Genomic DNA, 7,707 nt, shown 5'->3' with positions numbered 1-7,707 from the left:
GCTCTGAATCCACAGAAAATGCTGCGTGCCCACCACACTCGGTTGTGCTTTCTGCCATCTTCACCCGGGGCTCTGTCTGGAGATGTGTGTGTGAGGCTGGAGAGAGGAAGGCAGCCCCCCACACCCCCCAACGCCCCGGATCCTCAGGGTCAGAAGCTGGGAGTCAGATGCTGAAGAGGAAGGCGGGAGTGGCGGGGAGGGAGGTGGTACCACCTGGGACATGGGAGAGGCAGGGGGCTTCTTTCGTAGGGTTTTCCTGACCGGGTTCAACTGCAAACACTGTCCTGTTGGCCCCATGAGTGTAGTCTGTGGAGGTCAGGCTCCGAGCTGCATCCAGGACGCGGAAAGGGTGGCGTGGGCAAGAGAGAAAGGGAATTGCCTGGAGGAGACAAGTTTGGTGGTCTCGTTCTTCCCACAGCAGGCGCTGCTCTGGGTTACAGAGCCAAAAGGCCCAAAGCAGGAACACCCCTTCCCCGGGCCATTCTCAGTCTCATGTCCAGATGGCTTCCCCTGCCCCATCCTGCACCCTCTGCAGTTCTCTCTTCATCCACGGAGCAGGGTGAGCCCTCACGCTGTGCCTCTGCGCACTGGCACGTCAGCCCTGGACCCTTCCCTCTCCTGGAAGATGCAGGCATGGCCGCCTTACTTTGCTGACATGGAAGCCCTTGTACGTCTCCTGGGGCTTCACAGATGTGTGTCAAGCGGCACGACCCACTGCTGAGGCTTGCCCTGCCCTCCAGCTGGCCTGACACTACTTTAGGTGTGTTGCGAGGGGTCTCAGGGTCACAGCCCACCCCAAGGTGCTGAAGGAGAGCCACCCTTTCCTCCTCTGGATGGACTGGCAAAGAAAAGTAGTCAGCTCCTTCCAAGAGTATCCTTGACAAAACACTGCAGAAGGCTGGGTTGTTGGTGACCTCTTCCAAGAGAAAAATTCCTCTGACTCTGCAGAAACTCTGGAGAAATTGCAAGAAAATAATCTGCTGAGTGCTTACTAACAGATCTGCCCTTTGACCACAGGGCATCTGATTATTATCACAAGCCAGTTAGATAAGCAGCAGATAAGCTGTTAGATGATGCAGCAAAGTCGAAGAAAGTTTCAGCGGCCGAAGGGATTCCCTGGAGGAGGGCATGGCAGCCCACTGCAGTCTTCTTGCCTGGGACATCCCATGGACAGAGGAGCCTGGCGGGCTACAGTCCATGGGGTCGCAAAGAGTCAGGTACGACTCAGTGACTGACACACACACAAAATCATATGCTAGTAGATGGCCCAGCTTCAAAGCCCATGGTCTTTCCCCTACCCAGCCCCCCAGAGCTTCCCTCCCCACCTCAGCCCTGCCTGCCAGCTACTGCCATCCCTTCAGTTACAGTAACAACCCTGCTGCCTGTATCTGATCCAGCAGGCATGGATGGAGTGTGGAGGAAGGAGCAGGTATTAATAGAATGCAGAAATAAGCAGATGCAGTGATGGGCTCATACCCAGGCAGGAACCTCGCTGTAGGGAGCGTTGGGACAGAGTAACTTGTCTCCAGCCAGGCAATCAGAGAAGTCTTTGCAGGCAGGGGCAGGTGAGGTGGGTCTTGAAAGATGATCGGTAGGCCTCTGACCCACACTGGGAGGAGAAGGGCCCGGGACCATGAGGGGAAGGGGCGTGGAGTGGGCCTGTGCTTTTGAGCACAGTGGCAGGACCAGCTGGAGCACCTGAGGCACGCGGGCCTGGGGTGCTGGAGCCCCCGCTGGAGTTGTGTTCTATGGGTGCTGGGGGGGGGAAGGAAGGCGGTGAATGGTCTTGAGCAGAGGACCAGAGATGCTGTTCCTGTGCTCAGGGAGCCCTGAGGCCCCTCTGGTGCTCTGCCCACTGGCTGTACCCCACCCCACCCCCACTCCTGGCCACAGGCTGGAGACCAGCCCTGTCCTTCCAGCACATTATTTTTTCATGGGGCTCCACCCTCCCCTGTTGGCTTTGGTGGGACAGTCTCCCAGTCTCCTCTGATACTTCTAGGGTGTCTTTTCAGCCCCAGGCTTTTTCCGTTGGTCCCTGGAGGAGCCCCCGTGACTGTGGTGTGAGGTTACACAGGTGCCGCGCCTGGGGACTGGTTCCCACAGTCAGTTTGGACTTCCTCCCTGCCTTTAACTCCTATTAATACAGCTTGCCAACCCCTCTGCTCCTTCTGGGCTCCTAGCCCCACAACCTGGAGAAGCCCCCTAAGGGACCACTCTTCCCAGCACAGGAGGCCTCCCAGGCAGAACAAATCATCAGCATCTCTGGGACAGCTGGAAAGGTAGTGCCATCTCCCAGGGCGGGGCTTCCCTGATAGCTCAGTTGGTAAAGAATCCGCCTGCAATGCAGGAGACCCTGTTTCAATTCCTGGGTCGGGAAGACTCCCTGGAGCAGGGATAGGCTATCCACTCCAGTAGTCTTGGGCTTCCCTGGTGGCTCAGCTGGTAAAGAATCCGCCCGCAATGCGGGAGACCTGGGTTCGATCCCTGGGTTGGGAAGATCCCCTGGAGAAGGGAAAGGCCACTCCCATATTCTGGCCTGGAGAATTCCATCAACTGTATAGTCCATAGAGTCGCAGAGTCAGACACGACTGAGTGACTTTCACTTTCACTTTTCATCTCCCAGGGCTCTCCTTGGTGGGTAGGGGGGAGGGTGGTGGAGGTGGGATGTATTGGCTTAAGCAGTGGTGTTGAGGATTGTCTAGGCAGAGAGTAGTGAGTAGGTAAACAAAATGATCGTGAGGCAAGTTGGGACCGGAACAACAGAGGAGAAGAAAATGAAGGGAGCCCTGGTACAAACTGGTGACGTGCATCCTCTCATTTCATCGCCTCAACAATACATGTTACAAAGAGGGAGGCAGCGCTCAGAGTCTAGGTGAAGAATCCACCCCAGGGACTCCCCTGGCAGTCCAGTGGCTAAGACTGTGCTCCTAATGCAGAGGGCCCAGGTTCAATCCCTGGTCAGGGAACTAGATCCCACATGCTGCAACTAAGACCCAGTGCAAATAAATATTTTTTTAAAAAAAGAATCCACTGCAGCTCTGCCAGACTCCAAGGCCTTTCACAGGAGGACTCCCTTCTCCATCACCCTTTTCCTCCTCCTATATGTGGTGAGGGGTCTTTGGAAGACACGGTTTGTTCTGATGGGATCCTCATTCTTGATGGAGTGACCACAGCTCCCAACTCCCCCGCACACTGAGTCCAAGCTCTGGAATTGGGAAGGGTGTCAAGGTCCCCGTGAAGTGCCCACCCTCTCGCCCGCCACCTGCTCTTCCACTGGGCTGTCCACACCCCCAGACAGGCCCGTTGCTCTTTCACATTCCCCGGCCTCTGGGGTCCCCACCCCTTCCAGCTAGTCCAGACCTTGCCCCTTGTTTGCTATGTCCTTGTCGTCCTCCAACATTGCAGCTCCCAGAAAGCCCTTCCTGGTGAGCTTAGTGACTGATTGGATGGTGGGGGGCGAGGGGAGAGGGAGAGGAGGGTAGACCCTTCTGTCTGTGCACCAGCCACAGGTCGCTGCTCAAATTTAACAGATCGAATTTAAAAATTGGATCCCTCAGTTGCATCAGCCACATTTCAAGTGCTCAGCAGCACGTGGAGTTAGTGGCAGACACGGATTATTTCCGTTCTGGAAAGTTCCGTTGGACAGTCCTGGTCTAGAAAGACTCCTAGACTGGGGGCTGGGGTCCCCACAACTAAATGACTCAATGGCACATCCATCTAATGGACATGAGTTTGAGCAAACTTTGGGAGAGAGTGAAGGACGGGGAAGCCTGGCGTGCTGCAGTCCACGGGCTGCAAAGAGTCAAACACGACTCAGTGATTGAACAACTAAGTGAGGGACAAGGGCAAGGAGTAGGGCTTGTGGGGGTTCCATTTGGGACACTGACTTTAAGGGTCTCTAGGACCCCCGTGTGGAAAAGTCCGGTAGGAAATCAAAGGTTCCTGTCCTCCTCCTCCCCAGTCTCCCTTAAACAGGTTTGGAATTCAACTGAGATCCTCTCCTTGGGAATCTCAAGGGCCTTAGTAAAATCCAATTCTAAATGTCCCTAGGAAACCTCTAGAAGGCAGCTGTGCTGAAATGGCACTCAGGGTAGAAGCTGTGTGTGTCTGTAGGGTCTGTGTCTGTCTGGCTTGGGATGGCTTGGGAAGGGAGAAGAAGGTGCTAGTAGGCAACGAGAGGGCTGTGTTGGCTGGAGCTGGCCTGATGCTGCGAACTCCATTATCTCTTGAAGGAAGACAGTAGAGAAAGCAAGGGTCTGGGGAATCACCGTTTAGACCCTGGGATCATCAGAGATGAAGTGAATCCTAGGGAGGTCTCGTTTGCATCTCTGTGGGATCCTCGCCATTTGTGAGACAATAGGGGCAAAAAAAAAAAAATTTACTTTTTCTAACTCGGTTCTTCAAAGTCTCTCCTCAGACTCTTCCCAATAGGATAAGCCGGACACTACTGCCCTTCCGTGGTTCCCTCCTGACTATTGATCTGAGGTCACTTGGCTTTGAACGTGAAGCCCCACACCCCTTCTGTGGCTCGTGCAGAATTCTAGGCGTGGAGCTAAACTCAGACCTGAGGGTGTGAGGAGAAACAAACAGCATCATGTGCCTCTTTCCCTCTTCTTGCTCCAGCATGTTCTAGAAGAGACACAACTCCCAGGGGCATTTGGAACTACAAGTTTTGCCCAAGGAGGATGGGGCAGGCAGCCAGCAGGGAGCAGGCAGATGGAACAGTCCACTGAGTGCAGCCCTGTCCCGGTCCCCAGGGTCCCCACTTTTCCAACCAGGAGAGGAAAAGACCACCATCCTGGGCTGCTGGCCAGTGGTGATGCTAAGAGCACAGAAAAATCACAGGACGCCCCCTAGCGGTTATCCTCAGCCTTGGCTATCCTCCAGCTAATACCTTCAGTTTAGTTCAGTCGCTCGGTTGTGTCCGACTCTTTGCGACCCCATGAATCGCAGCACGCCAGGCCTCACTGTCCATCACCAACTCCCGGAGTTCACTCAGACTCACGTCCATCGAGTCAGTGATGCCATCCAGCCATCTCATCCTCGGTCGTCCGCTTCTCCTCCTGCCCCCAATCCCTCCCAGCATCAGAGTCTTTTCCAATGAGTCAACTCTTGGCATGAGGTGGCCAAAGTATTGGAGTTTCAGCTTTAGCATCAGTCCTTCCAAAGAAATCCCAGGGCTGATCTCCTTTAGGATGGACTGGTTGGATCTCCTTGCAGTCCAAGGGACTCTCAAGAGTCTTCTCCAACACCACAGTTCAAAAGCATCCATTCTTCGGTGCTCAGCCTTCTTCACAGTCCGACTCTCACACCCATACATGACCACTGGAAAAACCATAGCCTTGACTAGACGGACCTTAGTCAGCAAAGTAATGTCTCTGCTTTTGAATATGCTCTCTAGGTTGGTCATAACTTTCCTTCCAAGGAGTAAGCGTCTTTTAATTTCATGGCTGCAGTCACCGTCTGCAGTGATTTTGGAGCCCCCCAAAATAAAGTCTGACACTGTTTCCACTGTTTCCCCATCTATTTCCCATGAAGTGATGGGACCAGACGCCATGATCTTCATTTTCTGAATGTTGAGCTTTGAGCCAACTTTTTCACTCTCCTCTTTCACTTTCATTAAGAGGCTTTTTAGTTCCTCTTCACTTTCTGCCATAAGGGTGGTGTCATCTGCATATCTGAGGTTATTGATATTTCTTCCGGCAATCTTGATTCCAGCTTGTGTTTCATCCAGCCCAGCGTTTCTCATGATGTACTCTGCATATAAGTTAAATAAGCAGGGTGACAATATACAGCCTTGACATACTCCTTTTCTTATTTGGAACCAGTCTGTTGTTCCATGTCCAGTCCTAACTGTTGCTTCCTGACCTGCATACAGATTTCTCAAGAGGCAGGTCAGGTGGTCTGGTATTCCCATCTCTCTCAGAATTTTCCACAGTGTCTTGTGATCCACACAGAACATCTGTTTCTGCTTTATTGACTATGCCAAAGCTAATACCCTTAGATACCCTTAGATCTAATATGCCCTTACATCAGGGCATAGCTCAGTCAGTAAAGAATCTGCCTGCAATGCAGGGGACCCGGGTTCAATTTCTGGGTAGGGAAGATCTTCTTGAGAACGAAATGGCAGCCCACTCCAGTATTCTCACCTGGAGAATCCCATAGACAGAGGTAGCCTTAGCAGGCTACAGTCCATGGGATCCCAAGAGCTGACATAACTTAGCGACTAAACCACCACCACCCTGGTTTAGGTTTAACTGGTTTGGGGTGGGGTCAGTTCTGGTTTAACTGCTCAAGGGTGGGGCCAGGTTTTTAAAAAACTCTTGCATTCCTCCTCACCCTGCACACCTCACCCAGGAGGGGCTAATATGCAGGCTTGATTGATAACCTGTGTTCCAGGGCACAACCCCTTTCAAAGCAGCTCCCAGGGCTCTCTGCGGTGGAGTGTGGTTTGTGTGGGGTGACGTGTCCAGGGCCCGTGAGGCTGGTACCACGACCCAGAGACCACAGTGCAGGAGACACATTGGTGCCAGCATTGCTAGAGAGGATGCCTGCACGCGGCATGTGCATGGGACAGACAGGTGTCCTCTGCTCCACCTCTGGAGCAGAGGCTGGTGCCAATGGCACTGCCGCAGCCCACGAGGGGGACACTCAAAGGCAGGCCTGGGTTGTAGCTCGTTAGGGGTTGTGAAACCACGTAGCTCAGATCGGGACTTCAACCAACCAGGCTCACTTACACTCCACAGACAGAGTGTGGGTCATCTCTGAAGGTGAGAGCGGCCTCAAAATGTCCAGGTTGGATATGGGGGCATGGTTAGTTTTAAGGGCTGGGTAATTTCATAGGCTAATGAGTAGGCAGAGTATTCCAACTATTTTGGGAAGGAGTTGGGGTGAGTGATTTCCAGGAATTGGGCTGCCACCTGCTCTTTGATGGTTGGCCTCAGAACGTCAGGGTACATCAGGTGGGTATGTCACTTAGCTTGCTGATGTGTAACCATAAGCCTATATTGAGGCTCAAGGTTTAGTGGAAGTTGGCTCTTCTGCCATCTTGGACCCATTTGGTTTCAATGTTAATGGCGTGTCCTCAGGTTATGTCATTCTTTTAAATGTTGTGCCCGGCCCTCTCCCCTCCCGTTTCATTTAGGGTGGAAGATGTTCTCTTCTCTGACAATTGCAAACATCCTTGAGTTGGAAGGGGCTTCCTTGGAGAAGGAAATGGCAACCCACTCCAGTATTCTTGCCTGGAAAATCCCATGGATGGAGGAGCTTGGTGGGCTACAGTCCATGGGTCGCAAAGAGTCAGACACGACTGAGCAACTTCACTTTCACTTTCCTTGGTAGCTCAGACAGTAAAGAGCCTGCCTGCAATGCAGGAGCCCCAGCTTCCATTCCTGGGTCAGGAAGATCCCCTGGAGAAGGAAATGGCAACCCACTCCAGTATTCTTGCCTGGAGAATCCCATGGATGGAGGAGCCTGGTGGGCTACTGTCCATGGGGTCTCAAAGAGCCAGACACAACTGAGCGACTAAGACTTTTTGAGTTGGAGAGGCTGTTCCAGCATCATGAAGAGGGAGAAAGGAGCTGGATAGGACCCCTAGGGCACCCCTACCCCCACCCACAGTCCTGCCCCAACCCCTCCCAACAGTGGGCCAGCCCTAGCAGAGCCAGAGAGGAAACAGAAGCCACTGGCTGCGAGCCTAGGCTGGGT

This window comes from Capricornis sumatraensis, chromosome 16 (assembly GCF_032405125.1).
Source record: "Capricornis sumatraensis isolate serow.1 chromosome 16, serow.2, whole genome shotgun sequence".
Classification (NCBI taxonomy): Eukaryota; Metazoa; Chordata; class Mammalia; order Artiodactyla; family Bovidae; genus Capricornis; species Capricornis sumatraensis.
The sequence above is the reverse complement of the archived record's forward strand: the minus strand, read 5'-3'. Positions refer to the sequence as shown.